This window comes from Podarcis vaucheri, assembly GCF_965113315.1.
Source record: "Podarcis vaucheri genome assembly, chromosome: 6".
Classification (NCBI taxonomy): Eukaryota; Metazoa; Chordata; class Lepidosauria; order Squamata; family Lacertidae; genus Podarcis; species Podarcis vaucheri.
Window position 1 is genome coordinate 78,189,335 of NC_138764.1, and position 20,912 is coordinate 78,210,246.

Here is a 20,912-nt window from a genome sequence, read left to right on the forward strand (position 1 = left end):
CTTGGGTTCAACTGTTAGAGCTGCTTAGGATCTTCTGAGCCTTGTTGCCTTACATTCACCAGGCATGAAGTCACCTGACAGAATTTTGCACGTGTCTAATCACACAGGAAACTGAACAGACCTGAAAGGGCTTGATTCTAGGAGGCTGACTGCTAGTTATGCTTTGAGGAAGCCTCTACAGAAGTGTGTGTGTAACAATGGGTTTCTTACAAGAGTGGAATAAAGTGAGGGCACATGTAAGAAGTTGCAGTAGGAATTACACTCCTCCCGAGCTGCAGATACATGGGACTGTTACATGTCACATGTCTGTTTACATTCCAGCACAGATGGCTGGAGTCCTGTGAGCGGAACACCCGCTCTGTATTGCTTTTGTTTTCCCTCTCTCCAAGAACAACAACAAGGAGAGAGGCCATGTTTTTCTTTGTCCTGATTTATGTATAATAAATGCGTAGTTTAGTATAGTATCCACGCCTCAAGCCTGATCTGTTGTGTGTTTACTCTGCTGAGTAATGTGTGCTTGTGCACAGCTGCACAAGTCGCAGTCGCACGTTGGAGGAGGATGACTGATGGATCTCCACAGCGGCAAAGCTGAGAAGGGAGACGCTCCGGCTGGGGCCAAGCCAACTGGCGTTTCATCCCATGGTTCCGACAGGGATGGTGGGTAGTGAGGGAGCTGGCATCAGAAGTCTCCATTGTCGGGCATCTGCTGAGGCTCATTTCCAGATAAAGGGGCCTGCTGCCAATATGTAGCCTTGCTGTTCCTTTTTCTTGTTGCTTCTCCCGCTGCCATCTATTCAGCTGCCCTTCCTGAATGAGCAAGTAGTGAGAGGACCAAGTAGGACCAAGTAGTGAGAGGACCAAGGGAAAAGGATAACCCTTGGCTTTTCTTTCCAGGAGAGGCCAGCGAATGGGTAGATCAGGGAGAGATGGTCAGCAGCAGTAATGCGTCTGAATACCAGTTCCTGGAAGCCACAAAAAGCAAGAGTGCTCTTGTCCTCAGTTTCTGCTTGCTGGTTTCCACAGGCATTTGATTGGCTGTTATGAGAACATGATGCTGGGCTAGATGAGTTATTGGCCTGATCCATCAGGCTCCTCTTATGTTCTTATGGATGCACTCTTGGAGGAGGAACCACTAGAAGCACCATGCCCAGGTGCTCCTCAGAAACCGGGCACTTGCAGCAGGGGCAATGTTGGAATAGCCTCCCTGCAAACTACTGTAAACCTTTCTCCCATTCCTCTTTCTTGACTCTCCTTTGAATTTCCCCTTTCCCTAAAGAGTTTCCTCTCCCCTCCCTCAGCTAGGGAGGGAGGAGGAATTTGGTTCAGCTTGTAGTCAAAGGTGAATGTACCTAATTCATACTTCCTGAAACAATTCATAAGTCATCCTTTGAAATTCAGACTTTTCTGAATATTACAATGTAGCTCTCCAACCAAGTAAGGTGAAGAAAAATGGATAGGCTAAAGTGTGCATAAAGATGTATTCTATGAAAGGGGTTAGCTTTATTCTATGAAAGGGGTTAGCTTGCAAAAAATGTTTGCTTTGGGCAAAATTTAATACAAAAGTATATGAGAAATTGGTACAAAGATACTGATAAATTTTCATGAGGACTTTCTGAAAAATAATCACAAAGTGATGTGGAAATGTAGAGAACCGAACTGGAAAAATGAGAAACAGATTTCCCCATCCCTGCTCATAACTAAACCTTTTCCTGCCTCCCCTAAGCTGTTCCTCATTTTGTTCCTCTCTCACAGAAAACACTGTCATTTTTGAATGGAAAATGTTATACTGTGATGTATTATAAATAGGGTTATTATATTTAAATTGCCTGTCTTGTGAACCACTTCAAGCACAATGTACATGTGGGAAATATGATATACAAATAAATTAATTGACTATGACACTCATACTATGGGCCGTATTCAGCTAAATAGTTCTGCAAACATAATGATTGGTTCTACATTTATGCTGGCATTGGAAAGGCTTCAGAGTGTCTGTATATGTGTGTAAGAGAAAAAGAGGATATATATATACTCTTCACAAGCTCAAGAGGTCAAGACACGAAAGCTTTAGCAACTAATCTACACTTAATGACCCACCCAGTGGTATTCAGAATATCACTCATGAAATCACTCAAGATATCCCTCAAGTAATTAAGGAACAAAAGAAGAAAAGGCACACTAATCTAGGAACTTCCTCTCTGCCCAGAACGTTGGAGGCTATACACCACACCCCTCAACAGTATTTATAGGAACTCAAACACCAGATTCTGCTCTGTTCCAGTAACAAGAAGCCGAAAGCACCAGCCTGAAGATGACGAGTGAGACCTCGTCGAAACGTCGCCCAGACACCCCGACTCTTACACGGGAAGACACCCGAAGACACCAAAACCTGCATTCCTGTACCCGTGAAAATCTACGAAAGCATATATATATATATATATATAGCACGCCTATGTGGTTTCCCCAATTCCGCAAGATGGGATTGCTTTGGAAGGGTAAAAGGCCACTTTCTCAAGTGATGCTGCAGCATTTACTGAAGACAACAGAAGCCCAGGTTCTTAGTCCCTAGCACTTGTCTTGGTCTACTTAGTAAGCACCTGTGTCCCAAGCCCAGCTTTCATCTTGTCTTTTCATGTTTCTTGTTTACATAATTAGTGTTGCTCACTTAGTATTTAGATGTATATTTATGCCCGCTTTGAAGGCCTGCATGAAATTGAACTACAGGAAACCGTACACAGGTTTTTATTTCTAAAGCAGCGGGCAGGGAGAAAAGTTAGCTAGGAAGAGGAACAGTAAGTTCAAACAAAAAGCACATCTTCCTAGATAATTGCATAGGGATGCAAAACCTTTCAAACAGAATGCAGAGCATAGCATCTCAGACCTCCTAGACTAATTTCTAATTCAAAGAAATGAGGTTTTCACTTTTCCTCGCTTTTCTTTACCCTGAAAGCTCATGTTGATTTAAAACATAAAACTAACAGCTGAGGACATAAGAAGGCACTTTCTTTTCCACCATGTATTTGTCACATGCAGCGCTCTTTCCATTCTGCTGCAGTTCATCTTCCACCCCAAACTACATTATTCAACTCACTGCCCACTGTGGCGAAATTATGTAACTTATTAAATTGCATAGATGAGGTTGACATTATTCCACCCTGTTCATTTCAGTTGAAAGGAAACACAATGCAAGCGGTGGCCTAATCAATTCTGTATTGTTTGCAGACTGACTGCAACAACACATGCAAATACCAGTTGTAATCAGTGGATTGACTTCCATTGCAAAGATGGGACATCTAAAAAAAACTTCAACCATTCCATTCCTGTTTCCCTTTTCACCAGAATTCTCCAACAATCCTACTTACAGTCCAGTCCTAGGCATGGTCGTCCAGCTGACCCATTTATTAGACATTCATCTTAAGGGGAATTGCTGTAGCTCAGTGGTAGAACATCTGCTTTGTATGCAGAAGGTCCAAAGTTCAATTCAAGCTTCTCCAGGTAGGGCTGGGAGAAATTCCTGTCCCAAACCTTGGACAGCTGCTGCCAGTGAATGTAGGCAATACTGAGCTCAGTGGACCAATGGTCTGAGTCGGTATAAGGCTGCTTCCTTTGTTCCTGTGATTTGTTTGCACAGAGTTTGCAGGGAGGTTATAAATCATCCCTGCTTATGGACCATTCATTCTTACTTGTTTTTGCAGTTAAATGCAATTGCATCAAGCAAACTCACCCTTTCCAGTGCATCCCTTCATCATTTTAATTGTGTAACCTGAATTTGCTGGTATGTAATTGAATCCCAACTGCAATCTAAGGACAGTCTGGAAGCTCCCTCTGTCAACTCACAAGTAAGCCCATTTAAGTTCTTAGGGATTTATATCCCTAGTAAGCATGTTTAAATACTAAGCCCAAATGTTTGCCTGCAAATCACTTATTGATTGGTTGCCATCTATCTGTCTTGGGAGGCTATGGAAGAGTGCATCTTTAAGGGTGAAGTCATACTGTTGGAGAGTTGCAGTGCCTGCTGTGGCCGGAGAGACCGATATAGGGGAGACATGTTTTGTTGCAGTTGGGGCAAATGAAGTCATTTGATTTTGCTGGTGCAGGTGTGCTATGATGTTTCCTCTTTCTGAGCTCCTCCCAGTGCTCATTCCTCCTCTGGTCACTGCTGTGGATACACAACCTGACTAATTGTCTCCAGGTGCTGCAGTCATCTGCAAGGGACTCCCACGTGGCAGAGTTAATGTTGCCAGTCTTCATATCACATTTTCAGACATCATTGTAATGTAGAGTTGGTCTGCCCCTGGACCTGCTGCCTGAAGCCAGCTCCCTGTAGAGTACATCCTTGGGGATCCTGCCATCTTCCATTCTGTGGACCTGACCAAGCCAGCAGAGATGTGGCTGAGACAGGAGTGTGAACATGCTGGGAATATGGGCTTGGGACAGCACATCTTTGTTTGAGACTTTATCCTGCCGTATGATGCCCCAATCCTTCCAGATATAGTGCATGTGGAAGGCACTGAGGCATCGCTCCTGGCAGGTGTAAGTTGCTCACATTTCACCACCATGAAGCTGTGTGCTCATCACACAAGCCTGGTAGACCTGCATCCTGTCTTGGTCGTAGACATCACATTCTCCCATGGCCTCTGGAAGAGGCAAGCCATTGCCATAGCTTACCTTGCCAATGTGCTTGACCAGCTCAACACGGATGGAAAGGTTGCTGGTTATGGTAGAACCAAGGTAGGCAAAATCGTCTACCACCTCAAGTATGTGGTCACCAATGCTGATGTGTGGAGTGCTGGCAAAGTCCTGACCTCAGTCTTCATCAGGCTGATGGTAAAGCCAAACCCCAGGTAGGCTTGGGAGCCTGCAAATCACTACATCTTGTGTATAGAAACCCACCATTCACTGACTGTAGAACATCAGTGATTTTCTCCTCTAACATCTCGAGCAACAGCAAAAGAATCCCCGTTCCATGTTGGTAGGGAAGCTTTTATCTTCACACTCTGAAATTGTTGCCCCCTGCCAGCTGTTTTGCTAGCCTGCTCTTTTATGCCTTGTTCTGTAAAATAACATGCTTATTTGCAACTGTGCTCCTGGACCAGGTGGGGTCAGTTACAACACTGACAGCATTCAGTTAAAAGCCACATGCCTGCACATCCTTGCAAATTTCAAGTGCATACTATGAAGCATCAGTCACAATTTTTTCATATACCTTGGCAATGGAATTCCAAGGCTATCTTTTATTTTTTTAAAAATCGATATGTTTCACTCTGGCTTTATTTTAATAAACAGAGCCCTGTGAAATATAATTTTATTCTAAAGATGGAGAACCTATTTCATGAAAACCATGGTCCTAAAATAGAAGCATGCCTCAGCAGACGTCTGTTTTCTCTGTGTCTGTAGCTAGTGTGTCTTTACCAAGGGACCAAGAGCCCTCCAGCTCTGCACCACATGTGCCATATATATAATGCATTGGGAACCATTTTGCATTAGGTATTCAAGACTTAAGTAGTCTGAACAGCTGTTTTTGGATTGGAGGGCTTTTGGTTCAATCCCCAGCAGGGACGTGTTCCTTCTTGTTGTGGAGAATAGAGCTGTGACTTTGCTGTCAAATTCTATATAGGACCTTGAGTGACATATTTGGCAGCTGCTTGCTGTGTTTTAAAACTGTTGCTTTTGAAGGAAGTGGTGTTGCTTTAAGACTGGCATTGTATGTTCCCCTGGGCTTTTATATTTGTAAATAATTCAATAAATTAATACTGATTATAGCTCTGACCTGAGAAGAGTTCATGCCACTCTGAAGAGCAGTCATTCTTGTTAAAACTATTTTGTTTCCAAACGCTTGACTGGCTTTTAATCCAGGCCAATGTTCTCCTTCTGCACCAGCTAATCATTCATTTCCAAAGATCTGGGACACAGTCTCTCAGCAATGGTACAGCAACATCCTTTTAATAGCCTAAATGGTGTGTGAAGGGCACATGAAAGGTTCCACAATCTCTTGACCATCTTAGTTAGCATCAGACCATTGCCTTCCAAAGACCGTCTGGTCCAAATTTGATGGCAATTTACAATGAAGTGCTACTGCTCTGTTGGAAGGTCATAATGGGTTTAATCCAGCACAGTGCTGCTGAGTGTCTTGTCCAAAGGCCTTGGAGTTCCAGAAAAGACAGGATTAGTCCTGAACATCTAGTGTCTTATTATTCTAGGATGGAGCACAGCACCCAGTCTAATCAAGCTGCAAAGCAGTATTTTAATAGCGGGTGAAGAATCAATGAGAATATAATGCTTTAGTACTCAGGGCTGCTGTTTCCCTAGAGCGTGTGGTGAAGGAAAGAGGATTAATAGTTCCACCACCTAATGTAACAATGGAGAGTTTCCGAGCATGATAAAATGAGCAGAAGTTGTATAAGTGATGCTCTCACATTTTAAGAACTCAAGATCAAGCCAATGGCTGATGTAACCATTCTTTGAAACTATGTGTTAGTGAGAAGTGGAAGAACCATTTGCATTTGGGGCCAGCTGCTCATAAAATTACCTTGTGGACAACAGGAAGACAGTTTTGGCATTGCAACTTGGGTACAAAGATAGAACCCCTGATTTGGGTGATACTAAGTGCGGAAATCATCTGTTGTGTATGGCTGAATAGCTAATGCTTTAGAGCATTTTTCATGGAAGAAAAGCTACCTCCAGGGTCAGAGGCGGCATGCCTCTGAATACCAGTTACAGGGAACCACAATTGGGGAGTGTGCTTTTATGCTCAGGTCCTGCTTGTGAGCTTCCCACAGGCATTTGGTTGTCCACGGTGAGAACAGGGTGCTGGGCTAGATGGAAATTTGGTTTAAGCCAGCAGGCTCTTCTTACTTTCCTATGCTTTCTTGCTCGGGTCAGGAATGGAAATGAATAGAATCATAGAATCATAGAATCATAGAGTTGGAATAGACCACAAGGGCCATCGAGTCCAACCCCCTGCCAAGCAGGAAACACCATCAGAGCACTCCTGACATATGGTTGTCAAGCCTCTGCTTAAAGACCTCCAAAGTAGGAGACTCCACCACACTCCTTGGCAGCAAATTCCACTGTCGAACAGCTCTTACTGTCAGGAAGTTCTTCCTAATGTTTAGGTGGAATCTTCTTTCTCGTAGTTTCGATCCATTGCTCCGTGTCCGCTTCTCTGGAGCAGCAGAAAACAACCTTTCTCCCTCCTCTATGTGACATCCTTTTATATATTTGAACATGGCTATCATATCACCCATTAACCTCCTCTTCTCCAGGCTAAACATGCCCAGCTCCCTTAGCCGTTCCTCATAAGGCCTTGTTTCCAGGCCTTTGACCATTTTGGTTGCCCTCCTCTGGACACGTTCCAGTTTGTCAGTGTCCTTCTTGAACTGTGGTGCCCAGAACTGGACACAGTACTCCAGGTGAGGTCTGACCAGAGCAGAATACAGTGGCACTATTACTTCCCTTGATCTAGATGCTTCCCTTGATCTAGAATAGTTTTTGTTTAGATAAGTAAGTTTTTTTAAAAGCCAACAAGGGCAAGCTGTTGCTTTTGGAGGAAGTGGCGTTCTTTAAGATGGGCATTGTATGTTCCCCTATGCTTGTATATTTGTAAATAAACAGATACAGTGGAACCTCGGAAGCCAAATATCTTTGAACTCAAATGTTTCGGCTCCCAAATGATCGAAACCCGGAAGTGATTGTTCCGGTTTTCAAACGATTTTCGCAAGCTGAACATCCAGCACAGCTTCCACGGCTTCTGATTGGCTGCAGCATGCTCCTGCAGCCAATCAGAAGCTGTGCCTTGGTTTTTTAACTGTTCTGGGAGTCGAACGCACTCCCGGAACAGATTAAACTCGAAAACCAAGGTACGACTGTATTAGAAAAAGATGTCCAGTTCTCTCCCACCATACAAGTAAACTGACCCTTTGCAAAAGGGCATCCCCGGAACTCTCTGCCAGCTGAGGAGTGACCTAAGCATGGAATTGTGAGCAAATATAATTAAGGAAGGTAAAATATCTGGCACATTTGCACTGAGCTCTGTAGGTTCTTGTGGTTCTGTAAGACCCAGAGTTTGTTGTTGTTTAGTCGTTTAGTCGTGTCCGACTCTTCGTGACCCCATAGACCAGAGCACGCCAGGCACTTCTGTCTTCCACTGCCTCCCGCAGTTTGGTCAAACTTATGCTGGTAGCTTCGAAGACACTATCCAACCATCTCGTCCTCTGTCGTCCCCTTCTCCTTGTGCCCTCCATCTTTCCCAACATTGGGTCTTTTCCAGGAGTCTTCTCTTCTCATAAGGTGGCCAAAGTATTACTCATGAGTAACTCAAGGAATCCTTTTCCTCCTTTCCCGACGGTTCCTATCTCAACAGTGATGCCAAGACATCTGTTGCAGGAGTCCACAAGGCAGCATCTGACTCCTAGCTACTCTTTTTACAAAACAAAACCCAAAGTACTCAACTTCTGCTACATCATATCCTTCAAGATCTAGAAGCAGAACAAAGAGCTTAAGAACTGGACCAGTAATTTTCTTTGGTGAGATCCTGTTGCTCTAATCACAGGAACAGAGAAAATTGGCTTATACATTATAGTGGTCCATGTAGCTCAGTGTTGTCTGCACTGGCTGGCAGTGGCTTTCTAGGGTTTATAGTGGCCTGTGATCAGTAGAACCAACTAGCTCCTGGTGCTTGGTTGTGTAGTTCTTCAGAAAGCACGCAGCTGAAAATAATTTTACTTAAGGAAAAGTTCTGTGTCTTTATGCATTTGAAAGATGACACACACAGAGACACATACACTGCAGGGAGAGTGGAAGCAAGAGCTCAAAGTGGAGCTCATCTTTCCCCTTTCTCCTTCTCTTTTGCTCGTGGAAATGGCCATAGATCCATGGGTTTGCCACACCACTTGGAGAAAAAAAGGAAATGGAGGTTATCAGCTCATTTACTTTAAAGCATTTCCCTCTCTTTCTTCCATTCACAGTGTCAAGCATGCTTTATGCTGACCAGTGTTATTACTCCCTTTTGGGGGTGGGCGGGGGGCTTAACATGAAATTAACATATTCATTTCCATCCAAATAATGTATTACTAGGGGCTCCCATTGCATAAACAAATGATATTACTCTAGGCTAGAGAAGAGACAGAATTAGTTGTTTCAGAAAGGCCGGATGAAGGTTAATAAGATTATTCTGTTTGATGCTCATGGGAGGACTGAATATGTAAAAGCTTGACTCTAATTGCCATTGTTAGCAGTGGACTTGATTTCCTCTGCTCATACATGCTTTGCTGCAGCACTGATAGCAACAGCTGAGACTCCAAGAAACTATCTGCAGTCATGGGGTACCAGAAATAAAACCCAATCCATGCATCACAAATCAATACTAAATTGATCTTCTCCCCTCACTTTATGAACCAAAGTGCAGTGGAGGCTGAGATGATGGCCAAGGAAGTATAGTCATGTTATGGATAGGAGGAGTACGTACAGTTCATTCTCATTCCATACAAAAAAATAGCAGGTAGAACTCATGTGTGTCATAGTGTGCCTCTGTTTGGGGTCAACAAGGAAGAAGAGGAATTAGGTAAACGTTTGCCTGAGACCCTGGAGAGCCTCTGCTAGTCTAAGTCGGAAGAGGTTCAGAAAAGGGCAACCAAAGAGGTTGGACTGACTCCCCTATGAGAAAAGGGCTTTATAGTTTAGAGCTTTATAATTTAGAGAAAAGGTGAGTAATGGCAGATTATGCATGGTGTAGAGAAAGTTTTTAGAGAATTTGTTTTTCTCTCATTTTGAAAATACTGAGTGTTTAAAGATTAAGGAAAGCAAAAAAAAAAAAAAGTACTTTTGCACACAGCCCATAATTAAACTATTGAATTTGCTCCCATGAGTTGTAGTGATAGTCACCAACTTGGATGGCTTTAAAAGAGGATTAGACAAACTCTTGGTGGGTGAGGCTATCAATCATTAGTCACAATGGGTATGTTCTGCCTCCAGTGATGAGGCAGTATGCCTTTGAATTGCAGTTGCTGGGAATGCCAAGTTGGGAGTGTGCTCTTGTGAAAACAGGAAGCTGGACCTTTGGTGTGATCCAGCAGAGCTTTTCTTGTGCTCTTACGTAGACAATTCTGGAGTAGTTGGACAAGGAGTATCTGGCCTGGAATCAGGCAGCTTCTGATGTTTCCTATCTCCTGCCATTCCTCACCTTCAGGCTGTCCACTCCCAAAGCTCCTCCAGCCTAATAGAAGTGGCTGTTGGCATTTTGTTACACACATTTGTATGCAGCACCCAGATTGCGTGAATTAATAGTCTAAGAATTAGGCAAGAGAGCATCACCGAGCAGTGTGCTACACACCTGAGGATGACTGTACACTACAGAGAGGAAAGTCACACACTAGAGTGTATGTCCAGGGAGGCATCTAACTGGGCATTCCCTTCCAATTCCACCAGACTATTAGACTAGAAAGTTTGAGAAACATTGTCTTAAAGGAATAAGAGGAAACCTTTTTTATTGCTGCAGATCTCAAGTGCATCAAAATTTGCAGGTATTCTGACTTCCCTGTTATGGAAATTCTAGTCTCAATATAGTCTCTCTTTTAAAAAATAATAAAAGCAAGGCTTCAGAGTGTGAATATTCCATAGTGTGCTTGAGAAGAGCCTGGCCTTCTTGGCCAAAAGGTCATTCCAATTTGCAAAGCTGAGCTCTATCATACTTTTACTTCTCCTTCTCCCATTGCCAGTCGCTTGGGGAGCTTGATCAGTATTTTCTCTCTGAAGATTATGAATGGGAAAACGGTGAATAGTGTAACTTTGATTTTAGTTCTGCTTGAAGTTCAGAATTTGTTCTCAAAGCCACATGCCATTATATTTTCATCCAAGCCAAGGCTCTTTTCTTTCACACCACGTTCTGCTCAGTGATCTACGCTAAAGATTAAAGTGCATCATGTAAAACTTCTTTGGGTCAATTTTTGGAGGTTTGTCTGACATCAATAAAGCAAAATCAGGAAACAGCCAACTTAAGCATCACCAGGCAGTCGAAGGCAAGCTAATACCAGCTGCAGCATCCGACTGCCAGATAGCTTGTCAGTCCTTTCCTAACCGAGAAATGGTCTATTGATTCCTTCTATCAGTGGTGATACAGTACCCATTTTTATAAGCACTCTAGTCTCAGTCCTACCAGAAGGAAACTGTTATAGCAAGACACAAACTCCATGAACCAGATTCTGCAAACAGGGATGGGAATTGATACGCTACCATGTCTGAGTGACATTTTCTATTAATAGGTGTGGGGGATTTTTTTGGCATTGCTGTTTACTTTAAAGTTGCTCCTGTGGAAATTGAATGACTCCCCCCACCCCACTCTCTCCCTAGCTGAACTCATATAAAACTTAGTCTTATGACATACAGAGAGTAGTTTTTTGCTTTTCTTCTCTTCAGAGTTCTGCTTCTGCCAGAGTCTAAATATGGAACTCTGAAATACTGTGAACTTAAGGGTGGGGAAAAGCACAAAAGGATTGATTTTGGAAAGTTCTGTTTACACTACTGATTTATGTTGGTTTGTGTCACTTTTAACAGTCATAGTGTCACCTAAAGAATCTTGGAAACTGTAGATTGGTATGTTGCTGAAAGCTTTACAGTTCCAAGAATTACTGAGGAACAGAGAATGTCTATTAATTCAGTTTAAGTCTTAATAGTGATTAGGGGATTGATTGAGTCTACACTTAAAAGCAAACCTGCCTAAGGGCTTAATCACACTTACTTTTTGCCTCACACTTCCTAGGCCCATGCTTTCCCAGTCCATGTCCAAGCACTTTTCGCTGCTTTCCCCAGGAAAACCTGATCTTTATCGCTCAATCGGAGCAAACAGCTTTTTGTGTTTTCCGTGGATTGTTGTTTCCTCTGATTCAGCAGCAAAGAACAGGTTTTCATGGGAAAGCGTCATGGCAGAGGAAAAATCTGTTGTACACAGACCTGAAAAGCCCAGACCTGTGCCTAGAAATGTGGAGTAAAGGTAAGTGGGGATGAGCCCTAGTTCACAGTTTCTAAAATAAGATGCAAACCAAAACACAGCCATCCTTCAAAATTCACACTCTTCCAGATTTTGCAACGCAGGAGAAAAATCCATCACTGTAAAATGTGCACAAAAATGCATATATTGGTGAAAATAACACACAAAATGCATTGTATTATGGATATGGCTTTGCAAAAATGTGTATGGGGGGAGAGAGAAATGATACTAAAATGCAGATAAATTTTCATGAGGACTTAAAATAAAATGCAAACTGATGTTGAAATGTGAAGAGCTGAATTTAAGATCAGAAAAATAAGAAATGGAGAGAAACCCATACTGGCAGATTTGCCCATCCCTAGTGAGGATACACCCTAACACTAAACTGCAGCAAGACCATTAATGTTTAGAATGGGTGTTGATGATAGCTGTACCAATGCAGTGCCACAGGTCATAGTGTTCTGCCTGCATTCCTGGGATGCTGCTTAGGCAGATGCCAAGATTGAAATTCTTACCATGCCCATTGTTATGTACTGAAGTTCTCACCCTGGGCCAGCAGGGGGATACTGTAGATAGCTATGCAAATAAGGGATCGAAAGTGACGTTCAGTGATTGGATAGTTTTAGGAAATTGTTACAGTTACATTGTAGTGGAGCTCTATGTAAGCAGGCTGACTGAACCCTTCAGTTCAGTTCTGTTCTGGCCTCTGAATAAACAAGAGCTGTTTGAAGAATCGCTGTGTCGTCTGATATGTTCACCCACAACTTAACACCCATGTCTTTCTTTTAGGTAGCATGACTTTTTCAAACAAATACTATTAGTAAGAAAACAGCATTGTAAAAACCTCTTTGCATACAACCTGGATGCAAACAGATGCCCATAGTCACTTACGCATGCGAGTGAGCAGCTGTAAAGTCTACAGCACTTTTTTTCAAGCTGCACACTCACAGAAATCATAATGGGTGTACATGTGCATTGCCTCACTTACACTTAAGCAGTTGTCAAAGGTTACATGATATACCTGAAGGGAAGCACGATTGGACAAAACAGCTCTGCTCTCAACCTCCATGTGTTTAACAATGTATGCAAATAATGACCCTTCCATACAGACATAGGGTCCTTTTCAGGCAATTGAGAACTGAAATGCCATGCATACAGTTGTATGTTGTGTTGGATCAATGCAAATTAAGTGAATGGGTGGTCAGAAACAAGGATCATATGTGTGATCCTTCTCTCCCTCCTCAGTGTGTGTGTGTATGTTTAGTGTTTTATTATATATTTACTGTTTTAACCCACCCAAGATGGGGTGGGGTATAAGTTTAATAAAATTTAAGTGCTTCTCCATATGGTTGCAGACCTGATCGTCACAGGTTTGGATTACATACATGGGTAAAGAGTGATTCATAGACTTTATGTGACTTAGAACCTGAACTCCATTATGCAAGGCTTGAATCTGACACAGATTCACAAAGGAGCAGAAGACATAAAAATATAACGCTGTACAAACTGCCCCTCCAGGGTGACGTGGCTGTTAATGTTTACTCTGTTGTGCTATGATTGTAGGCAATCAAATACTGGGGGAAATCTGATGTTTCACACTTTGTTACACAAAGCTTTTGGATTAGCAGGCAGTTGACACTGTACCTGTCATGAAAACGCATTTCCAAAATTACAGTAAAGCTTTTAGTGGCCTTTCTCCTCAGCTTTGGATGTTCTGTCCTCTGGCAGGGTTATTACAGGTCGATATTATATATAAATCAGACTAGATTATCAGTCAGTATTAGAAGATCCTGTGTCCTATAGTGTTGGGCTTTGCTTGTGACAGGTGAGACTTAAGATCATTTTCACAAATGATGGCAAAGGTGTTTTTTGAGTATGAAAAACATTACCTGTGGTCATTGCTGACGTGGTATAGAAAGTGGAAGGAGTTTGTTTTCAAAGTGAATCATTGTCACAGTCAAATGTTTGAGGTGGGTTACCATTGCATGGATCTCATTCCTAAACGATATACAGTGGTACCTTGGTTTAAGAACAGCTTAATTTGTGAACAACTTGGAGTAAGAACGCTGCAAACCCAGAAGTAGGTGTTTTGGTTTGTGAACTTTGCCTTGGAATAAGAACGTGTTTTGCTTCTTGTTGAGTGTGTTCCATTTGTAAATTGAGTCCCCTACTGCTATGGGAAAGCATGCCTTGGTTTAAGAATGCTCTGGTTTAAGAACAGACTTTTGGAATGGATTAAGTTCGTAAACCAAGGTACGACTGTATTCTTTACAAATTGTTCGATTTTTGAGAGTGCAAAGTAGGGGAATGCTGCTATGAATGAAGTGAACGACTTTCAGTAGACTACTTAACACCACTTCTCATGCCACTTTTTCCATCACAGGAAGCAGTAATATAAACAGTAGCCCTTGTTCTGAAGCTCCTTGTCCAATACGGTTTCCATCTATCCAAAATACACTGGACAGTACACTGAGGACTTTCATCAGAGGACATCTTCTAAGTCTCCACCTCTATGTGCTTTTCAAGGCTCAGGTTAATTTTTCAAAAGTGTCCAGGGGGGATGGTACCAACAGCTCAGAACTGTAATACATGAAAGGACCACCTCTCCCCATATAAACTGTCCTGAACTCTGCATTCATCCTCTGAGGCTCTTCTTCGTGTGCCAATGGGACTTTTCTGTAGTTGCTCCCCATTTGTGGAATGCTCTCCCCAGGAAGGTTCACCTGGTGCCTTCATTACATGTTTTTAGGTGCCAGGCAAAAAACGCTCCTCTCCAACCAGGCCTCGGGCTGATTAATATTCTACAGCCTTTTAAATGTGTCTTTGGGAAGGGTGGGTTATTGTTTTGCTATTTTGTTTTACTTATTCATTTGTTTTTATCCTGTGTTTTATTCTGTGAACCATCCTGAGGTCTTGTGATGAAGGGTGGTTTATAAATCAAATAAACAAACAGATAAATAAGCAGCACTCACTGAAAAATCCAAATGTGTGCACAGAACTGACAGGGTTAGAGAACTCTGACTATACTGAGCTAGACAGACTGTTGCTCTGACTGCTTTGCGGCTATGAATGCTGTACCCATAGAAGCTTGCCTGGAAAGGCACTCTGGTGTCTTTTTTCGTGCCAGGCAAACACTTTGTTATTTGCTCAAGGGCTGCAGCATGTTGAATGGCTTGTTTTAATTGTAGTTTTAAGGCTTATTTGTTTTTGTGTTTCATATCGTTTTACTGTTTGAATGTTATTATATTGCATTATTCTTGTAACTGCATGCTACCCTAGGAGCTTCAGAGGGAGTGATTCATAAATTCCCTGGATAAATTAACAAAAATCACTATATATGGAATGAGGAAAATGAAAACTGTGGGTCATTTCATGTAACTATGCTTATTGTAGTAATATCAGATGTGAAATGAATTTTCATTTATTAAATTAAACTTTAGATTGAATTTATTTAGTTTTAATTAAATTTATAGCATACTCTTCCTTCCAAAGGAGACTAGTGAGGCAAACATGCAAGCAATGAAACAATTAATATATCTTAAAACTTTTTTAAAAAACAATTCTAATACAGAAACAGACTGGGAAAGATCTGTACTTAAAAGTTGTGTTGAAAGAGGAAAGTATTCAGTAAGCACCGAAAATACAGCAGATGTGATACCTGTTCAATATTTAGCCTTTTGGGGCAATATGTTCTACTGAAATTACGGGTGCATTCTTGCCCAGGCAAGCACATTATGTGACCCATGAGAACAGCAAAATAACCAGACTGTACAATGGCAATAGGATAAAATCAGGCCAAATCTTTATCGACAGTAGAAGGCAAGGTAAGGGTTGGCATAGCATTGGGCCCCAGGACCTTAACTATTTTTAAAAGTCCTACAGAAACGTGGGCATGACAATTTTGCCATAAACTCACACTAGAAGTGGAGAGAGGAAGAAGGAATGTCTACCTGTCCTTATGTCGGTGAACTCAGGATATGCCTGAGTGCCTTTCAGGAGGCTGGAAGTTCCAGCGTCACCAAAGTTCATCATGGAGGGTGTCTGGTCATATTAGAGTTATGCTGATCCTTATCCTCATGCTATGATCTATGGAGATAAACCATATCATAAGTTCAAAGTCACATACACCTCTTCACAATAAATTTTACTTATGTGCAGTGGACTAGTTTCTGCACACACTCCTCTGTATCCTCCATCCAGAAAAGAAGCGTTGTCAGAATTCAAGGACATATTCCAGTCAGGCAAAAACATTATGTGTGTGAAGCAGGGCATGTGAGGGGTGTGGCCTGGAAAAAGTGGATGTGGCCTGGAGAGAATTCTTAGAACTAAATAAACCTAGAGGGTTACATTTGGCCCTGGGCCTCAGGTTTTCGTCCTCTGGCCTAGACGGTCTTCATGTTTCTGGCTAGTGGTGGTGTGACAATGTGTCCCATGAGGCAGCAAAACAACACAGTGGCAAACCATCACTTGTGTGGGGTGGGGTGGGACGGTGGCAGAGGTTTCCAGGGGGTAAGATGACCTCTTGAGCATACTGGAGTCCCTTGTATACGTAGAACCAGCAAAATCCAAAGAGAAACAATATAGTTTGTACCTTGCCAGGCCTAGTCAACCAAGATTCAAACTGTCAGCTCATATGGGTAGGGAAGAAGAAATATCTGTTTGCTTGCTTTGCCAGATTTAGATCCTGGCTTGTGGCCAATGGCCTTCAGGGCAGCGAGGTAACTGGGAAGAGGAGAGGAGGCTGGTCTTGAAATACAAGACTCCCACTTTAGATGGGTTGCTGAAGAGCTTTGCATTGCTTTGCATCGTCCCCTTAACCCTGAGGACAACGTCAGTTCCTTGGCTCAGCTGCTCTTTTCCTGACACCTGCTGGCAAAGGGCCTGTGACATTCAACCTGGTTTAATAAAACATAGCAGGTGCTACTTGGAAAAGGTACCGGGCCAGATTCCATTTGAAATGCCCTGGGCCCCATCCGAAAAGCCTTGCAGAAGTTTCATTTGCTTTATGCCCTTGATTTGGAATCAGTGGCGTGCAAACTGGAAAGGGACTGCTGACTGGAATCCAAATTCTGAGTGCATGTTTTAGGGTATGTCTAGTTGACCACCCAGGATATTTTTGAGTTGTTTGTCCTTCAGCAGAAGTTTTCTTATATGTGTCTATGTTGCAGCTGAAAGGCCAGGATAGTCCTGCACACATTTAAACTGCAAATGGGGACAATGTGCAGGGCCAGTGGAGTCTTTAACCTGGGAAGAGGGATGCCAGCTCTGGCTCCTCTATTACATCAGCCTCCCACTCCCCTCGTACTGGTGTAATTCTACGTGATTCTGCTTTTAGCAATTATTGCTAATCTAGGAGCAGGGAAAGCAACACAACATATGAATGCTTGGTTTGGTTTTGCATTTGGCAGGCCAGAATGCTTTCTAGGAATACAAGTAAAATGAAAATTTGTCTTGTGCTTTTGGAGGCTTTCGCCTCCACCCACCAAATAAGTGAAGAACTCCTTATCTGGCACTTTAAAAAAAGAAATGGCAAGCACTAGCAAAGCTGTTCTCTCCTCTTGCAGGAATACCGTATCATGAGCATTCTGTTGGTTTTCTCTCCCCCCCCCCCATAAATAAATAAGCCATTAATTTAGATCTTTGAATCTCCAGTAAAAAGGTAAAGGGACCCCTGACCATTAGGTCCAGTCGTGGCCGACTCTGGGGTTGCGGTGCTCATCTCGCTTTATTGGCCGAGGGAGCCGGCGTACAGCTTCTGGGTCATGTGGCCAGCATGACTAAGCTGCTTCTGGCGAACCAGAGCAGCGCACGGAAACGCCGTTTACCTTCCTGCCGGAGTGGTACCTATTTATCTACTTTCACTTTGACGTGCTTTTGAACTGCTAGGTTGGCAGGAGCAGAGACTGAGCAACGGGAGCTCACCCCGTCATGGGGATTCGAACCGCCGACCTTCTGATCAGCAAGTCCTAGGCTCTGTGGTTTAACCCACAGCGCCATCCGCATCTGACTCTCCAGTGCTCGGGTGCAAATCTGGCCTGGTGCCCTTTTTTGGAAATGGAGAGAGCAAGATTTCTCCCCATACATGATTTGGGGATAGAATATCACACTGTTGTCCTAGATCAGGACATGCTAAGGTGGCCAATAACTCATTGCCAAAAGAGGAATTGCATCGCAAAGGACACACATTGCTGTAAAATTTGCACATGCTAGTTGATAGGTATACATTTTAAAATGATTATGATTTAAGTAGGCATACAGTTCTTCTCATTCTAGTGGGAAAGGCTGCGAACCTGTGCGTCTGCTCAGCCTGCTGTCTGGGTCTTAACTTTTGATGAGCAACCTCATGGTGTTGCAAATTAACAGGCTGAAAGGAAAATACCATGCTGTTGCATGGGAAGAACAAAGGAACGTTTATTGTCTTTGCTGGCCAGACAGACAGGCTCAGTGGATTAACATCCAAAAGGACTGAGCACCCTCCCAAAGAAGGGGGCTTCCTAATATACTTTTCCCTTATCTGTTAAGACTATACATATGCATGGAGTACCTTCCAATCATTTGGGATAACACCCTCCTATGATTCCATATAAGGACTCTGGTTAATTACATCTTAATTAAGCAAGCAAACAAAGGACTCTCTGAGTACCTTCATGTAGCACGTGGGCCTCTTCTGTATTATACATACACTTTGGTATGTGGTAACAAGATAAGGAGTACCTGGTACCTTAAGGACAGAATGTCTCCTGATACAATGGGGCAACTCTTTGGTGCAAGATTAGCTGCAGGTCTCTAATTGCCACAAAGGTGATGAGCACGCCCTGCTCTCCATCCTTAAATCAGACTTGGACTGCACAGTCCTTCAAACAAGGGACTCCTTTTAACGAGGGACAGGAAATTCCACAAATAGTGCTATTCTCTATTGTGATATTGCAGGCTCTGGGTCACTTTGGACAACCGGTGTGTTTGTGCGGGTGCATTTTGCAACATGTCACTGACACAGTAATAGCACATTAATGGTGGATTTATCCTGGACCATCCACACACCATTCTACCTCATTCGCTGTTCTGCAATGCTTCCCCAGTGTCATTGCATTGCTGTATTGCCATCTGGAGGAGCACTCATGCACTATAGTACAACAGATGTGGGGCAAAACCAATACATTGGAATGTGCGTGGAATAAAAAGTTGCAGGATTTCAGTAGGAAGTTACAGGACATGCACTGATTGGAAACAAAGCAATATGTCCATGTGAAACCTTTGCAGGCATAAACAGAAGTAAAAGGAGTATCATGTGCAACCACCCTGGTACCATCATGATTACAAATAATCACGAATGCACAAGAAAGAGGGCAGGGACTCTTAAACAATCAGTCTGTGCTTACCTGTACACCACCTTCAGCACTCTTAAGTTGCAACCTGAGTTAGCTTTGCTTTTAGAGGCCAAGCTGGCTGGTTAAATCCAATGGATTCATTCATCCGTGTGTGTGTGTGTGCGCGCGCGCGCACACACGTCTGTGTCCCAATAAAGTGGTACCTCGGGTTACAGATGCTTCAGGTTACAGATGCTTCAGATTACAGACTCCGCTAACCCAGAAATAGTACCTTGGGTTAAGAACTTTGCTTCAGGATGAGAACAGAAATTGCATGGCGGTGGTACAGCGGCGGCGGGAGGCCCCATTAGCTGAAGTGGTACCTCAGGTTAAGAAGAGTTTCAGGTTAAGAATGGACCTCCAGAATGAATTAAGTTCTTAACCAGAGGTACCACTGTATTTTGAGAAAACTGCTATAATATAGTTGGAAAACCTATTTAAAGAGACTGATTAGATTGGATTGGATTTGTTATTAACTGGGATGTTTTTAATTGAAAATTAATAAAAATTATTTACCTAAAAATAAATAAAGAGACTGCGAAGTATTCTAGCATTAAGTAACTACTACAAATTACCAAACATGGGGGCGGGGGAGCTTTGATGTCGTAGAGATCACTCAGAAGCTAGAAAGCATAAAGGCAGCACACTAGCTATCCTTCCAGTTGCAAGGCAGAAGTGCAATAGAGATATCGTAAGCGACTAAGCTAATAGCAGCTAGTGGTACCTAGGCTGCATAAGCATTATCATACATATTGGCTTTGAGGAGCTTTCCTATTAAGCAGAGTTGGCATTCCCTGTTAATCCTGCACAGTCCCGGAAGGATGGTATTAGTGTGCCTGAGAATGTACAAATGGATTTATCTTAGGCGGAAGGTGGGCTGCTTTTTTATATTGCTGATTGAGTGTTTCTGCCATCTCCCATCAGCCGCTGGCGAAACCTCTCAACTCTATTAAAACAAACCAAATTCTGCAATTAGCATAAATGACACCAGGCAGCCAGATTTGCAGAAAGTTACATAATTTGCACAGTTTCTTCCTATGGGGTCAGACATTGCAGAGTTTTGCCTGGAATGATGGGGAAGGAAGGAGAAAAGTACAGCACAGTGTACAGTGTAAGGATGGGAGTCAGGTGATGGGGCCCATGGGCAACTGCAAAGATTGAACAAATTCATGGGGAACAGGATTTATCAATGGCTGGCTACAAGGGCCATCAACTGCTGGATATATTATACCTCCACTGTCAGAAGCAGTATGCTTCTGTATGTCAATTGCTAGGGATCACATGAGATTTTCATGTAGGGTGCTTTAAAATAAGCAACTCCCCACCTAGAATCAGATGTGGTATGTTATCATGAGAAGACAGCAGCACTTCAAAAAGCGAATATTTGCATCAGCCCAAAGAGATCCATTGCTAAGTAACTAGACTATCAACCAAGAGAAGAAGAGTTTGGATTTGATATTTATTCACTACCCGAAGGAGTCTCAAGAGCTACCTACAAGGACAGCACTTGTCTTCCTAAATTAGGAATAGCCAGATGATGCCCTCTGGAAGTCAGCGCCAGC

At 42.8% G+C, this 20,912-nt stretch overlaps 1 protein-coding gene across 4 annotated transcripts in view; it reads left to right on the forward strand.

The window, feature by feature from the left end:
* Positions 1-20,912, forward strand: part of RALY (RALY heterogeneous nuclear ribonucleoprotein) — a 206,819-nt gene that overhangs the window by 32,375 nt on the left and 153,532 nt on the right. Inside the window, exon 2 of one of the 4 annotated variants that reach the window (XM_082226474.1) lies at positions 3,696-3,839. The exons of the other annotated variants lie outside the window; for them this stretch is intronic. The gene's annotated coding sequence lies outside the window, so the exon portion shown is untranslated. The remainder of the gene's footprint in view (positions 1-3,695; positions 3,840-20,912) is intronic. 4 annotated transcript variants of the gene reach the window in all.